A 9,067-nucleotide genomic window follows, 5' to 3' on the forward strand; every position below is an offset into this window, starting at 1 on the left:
TGGTAGGGGAGGCAGAAAAGCAAGTGCGGCCTTGGAGTCGGGGAAGGCCGAGGAGATCTGCCCACCTCTGCGGGAAGGCGAGCCAGGAATGTGGGAGGCGTCCCGTGCTCCTCGGGGGGGGGGGGGTTCTTGGGCCTCAGATTCCTCCAAGGACCCTCCCAGCCCAGCCTGGAGAGTTGATCATTTTCTCTCCATGGCAGAAAGTGAGCTAACCTAAGTCAGAAAACCTCAGTTTGAAGCCCAGGTCAGGCACTGCCCCCCCCCCCCGCCCCGGCCCACATAACCACGGCCCTGTCTTGGCACCTCTTCCTCAGTCTCCTCATCTGTAAAATGGGGCGCATGATCTTTCCAGAAGGGCTCTGAGAGCATGAAACTGCTCCCCGAAGGTGCCCTCGAGCCCCCAGAGATGCTTTCAGTCGCGGGGACACTGCGACCGACCGTTGGGGGAGGGAGAAGGGAGGCAGCGGGGGCCGTACACCAGCTAAAAGTCAGAAAGACCCAAGAAAGAGCCACAGATTGCAAGGGGAGCAACTCTGGGGGGAATCAGGGCAGGCCTCCAGGAAGAGTGGGTCCCAAAGGGGGCACAGAGGGGGCAGAGCGTCTCTTCCATGCCCCACGTGGACCCCGTGCCTGGGCCGCTGGAAACCCAGCTGGCGTCCTTGACTAGGTAGGTGACACCCGTGTTTCCCAGGCGTGGGCGGGCCCTGCCTTGCAAGCACAGACTGGCTGAGACCTCTGGGGCAGGGCCTCTGCTGCAGCCCCTTCCCCTCCCCTGGCCAGGTGGAGTTCCTCTGGCCATTCAGCTGCTCGCCCCGACCCCCAACGCCCGTGCTCTCGGCACCCGCTAGGCTGCTCCTGGCTCCGTGCTGCCCCTTCGCCTTGTCCTCCTTCCCCCTCCCTCCAGCCATCCTTCTTCCCTTTGGTCCACCAGCAGGCTGGCATCTGCCTACCTTCTCCAGAGGGTCCCCTCTCCCCCTTCAGGGAAGCACCATGGCATTCCCTCCCTTGACCCTTTTCTGCCCCTCCAGGGTCACAAGTGCCTCCCCACGCGCAGGCCCATTCTCTGGCACGGCCTCCCTAGACCTATCCTGCTCTGAGGGGGCCCCAACTTCTTCCTGGGACTCCTGCCCCTCCTCCCGTTCCTGTGGGTGACCTTCGGATGCCAGCCCCGCCCCCCAGGGTGCCTAGCTTGCTCTCCCTGTTCACTCCTCCACTCTGGCCCGTTTTCGGGGCTCCTGGGTCCCCTCTTCCCAAGCAGGGCCTTCGCCCCTCCCACCCTGGACTCTCACTTATCCTCTCCTCCTTTCACCCCTTTGGGGCCTCAATGTGCGGCAGCTCCTGCTCCTTCCTGCCTTCCTTCCTGGCCTCTCAGTTGCGCCGGCCGAGCCCTAAGTGCCGCCATTCTGCTCCTGGCTCTCTGCCTGCCCACTCTGAGCTCTGACCCCCATGACCTCCTTTTGCCCCAGCCGGTGCCCTTCCCTGCCTCCAGTCACTGAGGCAGAGCATACTGGCGCCAGGATCTTGGGGGAGTCTGAGGCATCCTCCCCCTGCCCCGCCCCCACAGCCTGGCCCCCAAAGGATCTTATCCTGCTTCCCACCTCCTCGTCCAGCCAAAGGGAGGGGCCCCTCATCAAAGATGCGCTTCACTTCGCTGCTCCCCTTTGTTTGTCTCCAGGTCTCGGCCTTCCCTCCCCCAAGAAGCCCTCCAGATTTCAGTCTTATTTTGCCCAGACCCCTTTCATGGAAGTTGTTGCCTCCTGTCAGAGGGACGCCTCCCTGGGCTTCCCCCAAAGCCGGATGCTCTTATGTGGCCGGAAAGGCAGCACTCGCCTGCCACGCCAGAATGGGCAGAGCCAGGTGTCTGGGTTTTCCCTGGCCTGCCAGCCCCCAGGACCTGCATCGTGAGGGTCCAGACATCTCTGTGACTCCACTTCGATTTCTGTCAGGGAGAGGATCAGGCCTCGGCCAATCCAGGAACTATTTATGAAGTACCTGCTGTGTGCAGGGCGTGTCATCATCAGCATGTCCCCAGAGCACTTGGCCAAGCCCTACGGATCACTTTAAGTGCCTGCTGCCTCCTCTGTGCCCAGGACTATGCCAGGGCACCGCATTCCTGGTGCTGAGGAGGCGGGGCCATGCAGATATTCAAGCCAGGTCTTGCCTGGAGAAAGTCCTCTTCACCCATGGTGGGCTGTGAGTCAGGAGCCCTGGGTTCTGGTCCCGAGGCCGGCCTAGCAGTGGGCTATTGGCCAAGAGGAAGCCAGAGCTCTAGACCGGGAGTCAGAGCTAGAAGGGACCCAGGGGTCAGTGCCCTCAGCTTACAGATGGGTAAACTGAGGCTCTCAAAGGGGACTGGCCACAAGTGGGTTAAGAAGCAAAGCCAGGGCCTCAAATCCAAGTCCAGTATTCTCTATTGCCTTCTACTGCCTCCCTGACTCTAAGGGTTCTGGTCCAACCCTAGCCTACCCATGCCTCAGGGTACCCATTTGTAAAATAAAGGCAAGAGATAAGAGGCCAGAATCTCCTGGGGCCTCCCTTTCTCTGCCTAGAGAGGCTTCCGTGACCACCTCTGGTCAGACAGGACTTCAGAGATGAGACCAAGCAGCTGGGCAGTGACTCGGAGACTGTCCGACCCTCTGGTGAGCAGGAAAGAGCTCCCCGAGCAGCCTCCCCCGAGGGGAACCCCAAACCCCAGCTTCGGAGACAGCCCCAACAAAGAACTGGGCAAGGGCCAGGAGCAGGCTTGAGGGGCCAGCTACTGCCCTTCCTATGCAAGGGCTGCTGCTCCACCAAACTAAGTCAGCTCAACTCTAGCCCAAGCCCAGATCCAGCCCCAGACCTAGATTCAGCCCATGGCCCAGGCCCAGCCTCAGCGCCAGGCCTAGGCCTAGCTCCAGTCCCAGCCCCAGACCAAGGTCCAGTCTCAGCTCAATGAGTCAGTCAGTCAATAACCACTTCTTGGGCACTTCTTAGGTGCCCTGCACTGAGCTAAGAGCTGGGGAATACAAAGAACAGCTAAAAACAGTCGTGCCCTGAAGGAACTCTGTCTAAAGCTGAGAGAAGAAGCAAGCAAAGTTGTCCCCAGGAGCTGTTGGAGCTCTAAATAGGAGGCAATTCCAGAGAGGAAGCACAGCAGGGCACTTAGGGTTAGTATTGGGGCACCAGGAAAATCCTCTTACCAAAGAGGAGATTTGAGCTAAATCCAGAAGGAAGCCAGAGAAGCCAGGAGGCCAAGGTGAAGGGGGAGAGCATGGCAGACATAGGGCCCGACCAGTGCAAAGGCATGGAGTCAAGGGACCTGGCAAGAAGGCCAGTGCAAGCTGGCCATGAAGTGTGGAGGGTGAAAGTGTGATAAGAATGGGAGGGGGGAGTGGAGCCTAGCTATGAAGGGTTTTGAAGGCCAAACTATTTCATATCTAATCCTGTAGGTGCTGGTCACTGACTAAGGGGTGACAGGTTCAGACCTTCACTTTGGGGAGATTCCTTTGGTGGCTAAATAGAGTTTGGTCGGAAGGGGAGAGACTGAGGCAGATAGGCCCTACCCCAACCCAGAGCAGCTAGTGCCTTACTCATAGAGGGAGTTTGGGCCTGTGCTAGTGTGGGCCAGGGCAGGGTCAAAGGAGGGAAGCGGATGTTGGATTTAAAAATCAGTCTGGCAGTCTACTGAACTATTTCTGGCCTGGGCAAGCTACCCCCAGCCCCCAAGGTTTCCCAGCACAGTCTTCCTTATCTCCCCCTATCATAAACCTAAAACTGAAGCAATCTTATCTGATGAATATTAACTTTCTTGAGGAATGTTTGTCTATATTTGCCTGCTTAACAATATTTGCCTACTTAATGTATGTTTGCCAAATGCTTCCCGCCCCCTGACCCTGAAACCCCCCCTCCCCAGATGCTTCCTGACCACCTGTCCCTGACACTACCTTGATAATTATGTATGTACCAACCCCCTTCCCCAAACATTTCTATATAAACTCTTGGCTGAGAATTCCAAGGGGTCGTTCAGCCTCTTCTCGCATATTGCACTGTCAGTGTGATTCTTCCTTCGGCCATGAACCTGGGTTAGGTATTAAAATTTGGGTACAACAGGGACAACACAGAGAGATGTTCAGAGGTGAAAAGTGACCAGAGATGCTAGGGTGAAATTAACTCGAGATATTCAGATGTGAATTTAACTAGAGATCCTACAAGGAAGAAATTGATTAGAGGTAGACTAAAGGTGAAATTGACCAGAGATGTTTGGAGGAGAAATTGACTAGAAATGGGGCAAAGGTAAGAAGAGTCAGAAGTGGAATTAATCAGAGATCCTACAGAGTTGAAAGTGACTAGAGAGTCTGTAAGAGATGAAATTGAGGTGGGAGGGAAGAAAGAAGAAACTGGGAAGTAAAACTGACCAGAGATGCTAGGGTGAAACTGAGTGGAGGTATATAGATGTGAATTTGACCAGTGGTGCTACAGGGAGAAATTGACTAGAGATGGGGGAGAGGGAAAACAGGCATCAGAGTTGCTATAGAAGTGAAATTGACCAGAGATGTTGGGGGGGGAACCAAGCCTTCACACTATATTGATTGTGGGAGGTGAGTGAGGAAGGCAAAATAACTCCTATATTGAGAGCCTAGAGGACCCAGAGGTGGATGCTGACTCCAACAGTAATAGGGAAGTTGGAGACAGGCAAGGGTTTAGAAGGATCATGAGTTCTGTTTTAGACATGTTTGGTTTAAGATGTCTAATGGACACCCAATTCTAGAGGTCTGAAAGGCTGTTGGAGCTGGGAAATCAAAGGTCAGCTGAGAGGGAAGGGCAGGATAAATGGGTCTGAGAATCATCAGGTGCCAAATGATTGCATGAGCTGATGGGACCACCAACAGAGTTTCCATAGAGGCAGAAGAGAAACCTTTGGGGACAAGGACCAATCCCACTTTTACAAAGGAGGGCCTGAGGTCCTCAAGGGTAAATGACTTGCCATTCATCACATAGTAAATGGAAGAGCTGAGACTAGAACCCAAGACTAGAGACAGCATGGTGTAGTGGTTGAATGCTGGCCTTAAACCGAGAAAGTCCTGGGTCCAACTCCTCCCTCAGGCACCCACTTCTCTGGACCTCAGTTTTCTCAATTACAAAGTAGGGGTGTTGGCCTAGATGATCCCTGAGATCCCTTCCAGCCCTTGACCTTTGTACATACGATCCTCAAAACCGGATTCCTGACTCCCAGCAGCACCAGCCCCGCATCTACCATCCACGAGGTGCTGTTACCCCAGAAGCAGAGGCCCACATTTGCCAGCCCTTCCTTTCCCTCTTGGGAGCAGGGCTCCATGGGTTCCCCCACAGAGAGGGCCTCTCTGGGACGAGCTGGGGCCTGGTGGAAGTTGTTACTAGCCGGATCAAACAGGACTCTGGCCTTGGCCTTGGCCTCCTTGGCAGCTCGTGCCCACACGTATCTCGGGAACAGAGATGGCTACACAGCATACAAAGTATGGAGCCTGGGAGACTTGGGACTATGTTGCCACTTAGCTGAGCTCATCTCCAGGGAGTCGGACTGCTTGTTCCTGGCATCTCCCCCAGCAGCAGGTGGGAAACAGATGCGAGGGGAGTTCCCACAGAAGCTACAGTCAGAGGGAGGAGGGCAGCGTGCCAAGGCACAGATGGGCCTTGGCCTGGCCCAGCCCGGAATACACCAGAGGAGCGAACATTTCGCTGACGTTCCAGCTTTGCAAAGACCTTTAAGCACATTTTCTCCTCTGATGCCCCCATCATCCCGGGCGTCCCGGGCTACTGTGCCCAGCGTCACCCCGATTTTAGACAGAACATATTAAAGCCTGTAGGAAAGAAGTGACTTGCCTCAGGCCACCCACATAGCGAAAGGGTGGGAGCCCCGGGGTGCCCCTGTCCCCTAGAGCCCATCCATGGGGGCCACTACCAGGCGGGAGGTCGAGGGGCCAGACGTTTGCCTCGGCTCAGGCTCGTGTGAGAGCGAGAGCGTAGAAGGCGACACAGGAAGGGATGGGGCCAACCGAAGGCTGTTGGGAAGGTCCTGCTGTGGAAAGGCCCACACTTGGTGCTAAGCTGGACACGCTTTTGTGGGGGGCCGGAGGGGGTACCCGGGAAGACCGATGGGGAGACGGGAGCCCTTCTCTGCTCCCCGAGTCCCTGTATTCTACTCGCGGGCCACAGCGGGGCCAGTGGAGAGCCCTGAACCTCCCCCATGGCAGAGCTGGGAGCCCTGCAGGCCATCCCACGAGGGCCCCAGCAGCCGCTCAGGGGACCTGCCCAGGGCTTGTCTGCTCCCCTCGGAGAGGCCCCCTCCCGCTGCCTTTGGCTCCGGTCGTTGGGAGACGTTCTCTTAGACGCCGCCTCTGCCTGCCGGCCCTTCCTGGCTCGGTTCGGGGGGGCCGAGTAGAACGAATCTTCTCCCCCTCGCCGGGTCGGCCCCGTGACCTCTGGACAGGGCCATCCCGTGACTCGTCGCCCCCGACCCGCTCCCCTCCGAGCCACTCCTCAGCCTGGCCCCCTCCTCTGGATGCCCTCCGGGACCAGCCCAAGCCCTCGAGCTGCAGCGTGGCCAGGGGAGGCTCCTGGGAGGGGGGACTTGGAGAAAGCCCGGGCAAAGGTGCAGCAGAGAGAACTTTAGGGCGGCTCCCACGATGCCGCGGGCCTCGTGGCCCACCTCAAGGCTGGCAGCAGGGATCTCCCAGGGCTCCGGCCGGGAAGGCTCCTTCCCTCCTCTGTGGCCTTCGGCTGAGTCTTTCTCCTGTCATTAGTGTAGAAGAGGCGGCGGCTCCGGGCGGGGAGAGAGACCCAGGGAATGGCTGAGCCCAAGGTGGGGGCACCCTCGGGAGCCCCGTCCAGCTAAGAGGGACAGTGTCAACTCCTACCTCAGAGGGCGGACGTCACTCTCTCACCTTTACGTTGCCTCTCACTTCTTGTCGCCAAGCCTTTGTCTCCCCCTGGCAGGACCCGTCGGGCGAGCCGGACCCTGGACCGTCCCACAGTTCGTCGGGGAGCGGAGTGGAACGAAGGCCTCGGCAGCCTTTCCTCAGAAGACAGCCTGCTCGTGCGACGCGCGGCTGAAGCAAAGGGCAGGGGCTGCCGGCACACACGTCGGAGGGCACAGCCAGCATCCGCCAAGACCTGTGAGGGCGGACTCGGAGACCATCAGGTGGGGCGAGAGTCCCAGAGACCAAAGCAAATATCTGACAGATACCAAAATGGCGGACCGTCCGAAAAAGATCGGAGGGTTCTAGTGGACCGCCCGCGCAGCCTGTGTCAATAGGGCCTGACCTAACCCGAGAGGCACGTGGGGGCTTACCGGCCGGGATGAAGAGACCGACGGTCCCCCTGGAGCCCGGTCTGCTCTGGGCACCTCTGGGTGACTCGCTTCGGCTCTGCCCCTGCACCGTGACCCTGAGGAGGTTGAGAACTGCCGAGACGGTGAAGGGCACCCTCCGAGCGCCACCGGCCTGCCCAGTTTGCCCAGTTTGCCCTCTGCGCCTGCCCGCACAGCCCCAGAGAGTGAAGAGCCGGCTCAAGGGGCACCTCAGAGGGAGAGCCACGACTCTCCACTGCCCGGCAGCGTGGCAAGCGGGGCCGCAGGTGGCTCGGCTCGGCCTCTGCTCCCAGGACGCGGGCGCCGCCTCTCCCTGCCGGCTGGCCCGGCGTCCCCCTGGCATTCCCCAGCGCCCAGGAGCTCCGGCCCCGTCCAGGCCCAGGTCTTTTAGGCAGATAAAATGGGGTTAGCCTGCAGCCACCCCCACCCAGAGCAGCCAGGTCCCCCCCCACGCCAGCCCTGCTGGAGGCCACCCAAGGGGGCCCCGACCTCTGGGGCTCAGCTTCCTCCCCCCAAAGGGAAAGGGGGGGCTGGGCCAGCTCCGCTGAGCCACCTTCTCAGGACCTGCGGAGGCTCCTGCCAGCTCCGGCACCCCACGGGCTCCCCTCAGCTCGGAGGCTCCCCGACACCCCCCCCGCCCTAGAATTCTACTCTGGGGGCCTCGCGGGCTCCGAAGGGTCCGGAAGGCAGACGGCCATTTCCGCTCCGAGCCTCAGCCTTCCCGAGGGGCCCCCGAGCGGGGCCGCGGCCGTGGCTGGAGAAGGCCCCGGCCCAGCAGGGAAGGTCCCCGAGCCAGGGCCCTGGGCTTGGGGTGGCCAGACAGGCCTTCACGGCCACAAGGTGGGGGGGGGGGCCAAGAGCGGCTCCTCGACGGCCGCCCTTCGCCTGCCCAGCCCCCCTCAGCTCCTGCAGCCGGGGCTGGGGCAGAGACTCGGCCAAGGTCACGCGGGCAGCCTGAGGAAAGGGGCCGAAGCCTTGACGGGCCCCCCTCGGCTCCCAAGGGGGGGAGAGATGGAGAGCTGCCATGACACGGACTGATAGGGACGAGCGCGCCGAGCAGCCCGAAGGCCGTTATCGCCTCCTCCCAGGAAGGGGGACGAGACCGGCAGCCTTGAAGGAATGTTTGCATCAGGGAGTCCAGGGCCGAGCCGGCCCCGTGACAGGGGAGCTGGCAGGCCACGGGCCGCGGGGGAAGGCCACGGGGGGGCCGCGGGGCTTTGGGGTGCAACGGTGGGCCCCGGGTTCGGCGCGACTCCCAACTTGGCTTAAAAATAAAGAGAGGAAGTTGTTCACGTGGAAAGTGCCGGCGAGAGCGGCCGGGAGGGGGGGGGGCGGCACACAGGCAAAGGCCGTCTCCCGGGTAGGCGGCTGCTCCCCCCGGCCTCCTTCCAGCAGCGAGACGTGGCTCCGGGGGGCAACCACGAGGCATCCGCGGGGGTTCCGGGCGGCCCCCCTAGTTTGGGCGTCTGAGACACGCCCGCCCGGAGGTGCATCTCAGGGCCTCGCAGGAGCTCGCAGCTGTCCTTGGCTTAGAGGCACGGGCAGACGGGAGCCGGGGGGCCTCCCTGCTCACAGCGGGCCTGAGTTAAGGGGTGCAGCGGCCATGGCATCCCTGTACACTGCCCGTGCCAACGGGGCACAAGGAGAGGCCACGGGGCATGAGGGGGGCCATCTCAGGTGGGGCCACGGAACACGAGGGGGAGCCACGGGGCACGAGGGGGAGCCACGGGGCACGAGGGGGGC

The sequence above is a fragment of the Gracilinanus agilis genome, chromosome 2 (genome assembly GCF_016433145.1).
Source record: "Gracilinanus agilis isolate LMUSP501 chromosome 2, AgileGrace, whole genome shotgun sequence".
NCBI classification, from domain to species: Eukaryota; Metazoa; Chordata; class Mammalia; order Didelphimorphia; family Didelphidae; genus Gracilinanus; species Gracilinanus agilis.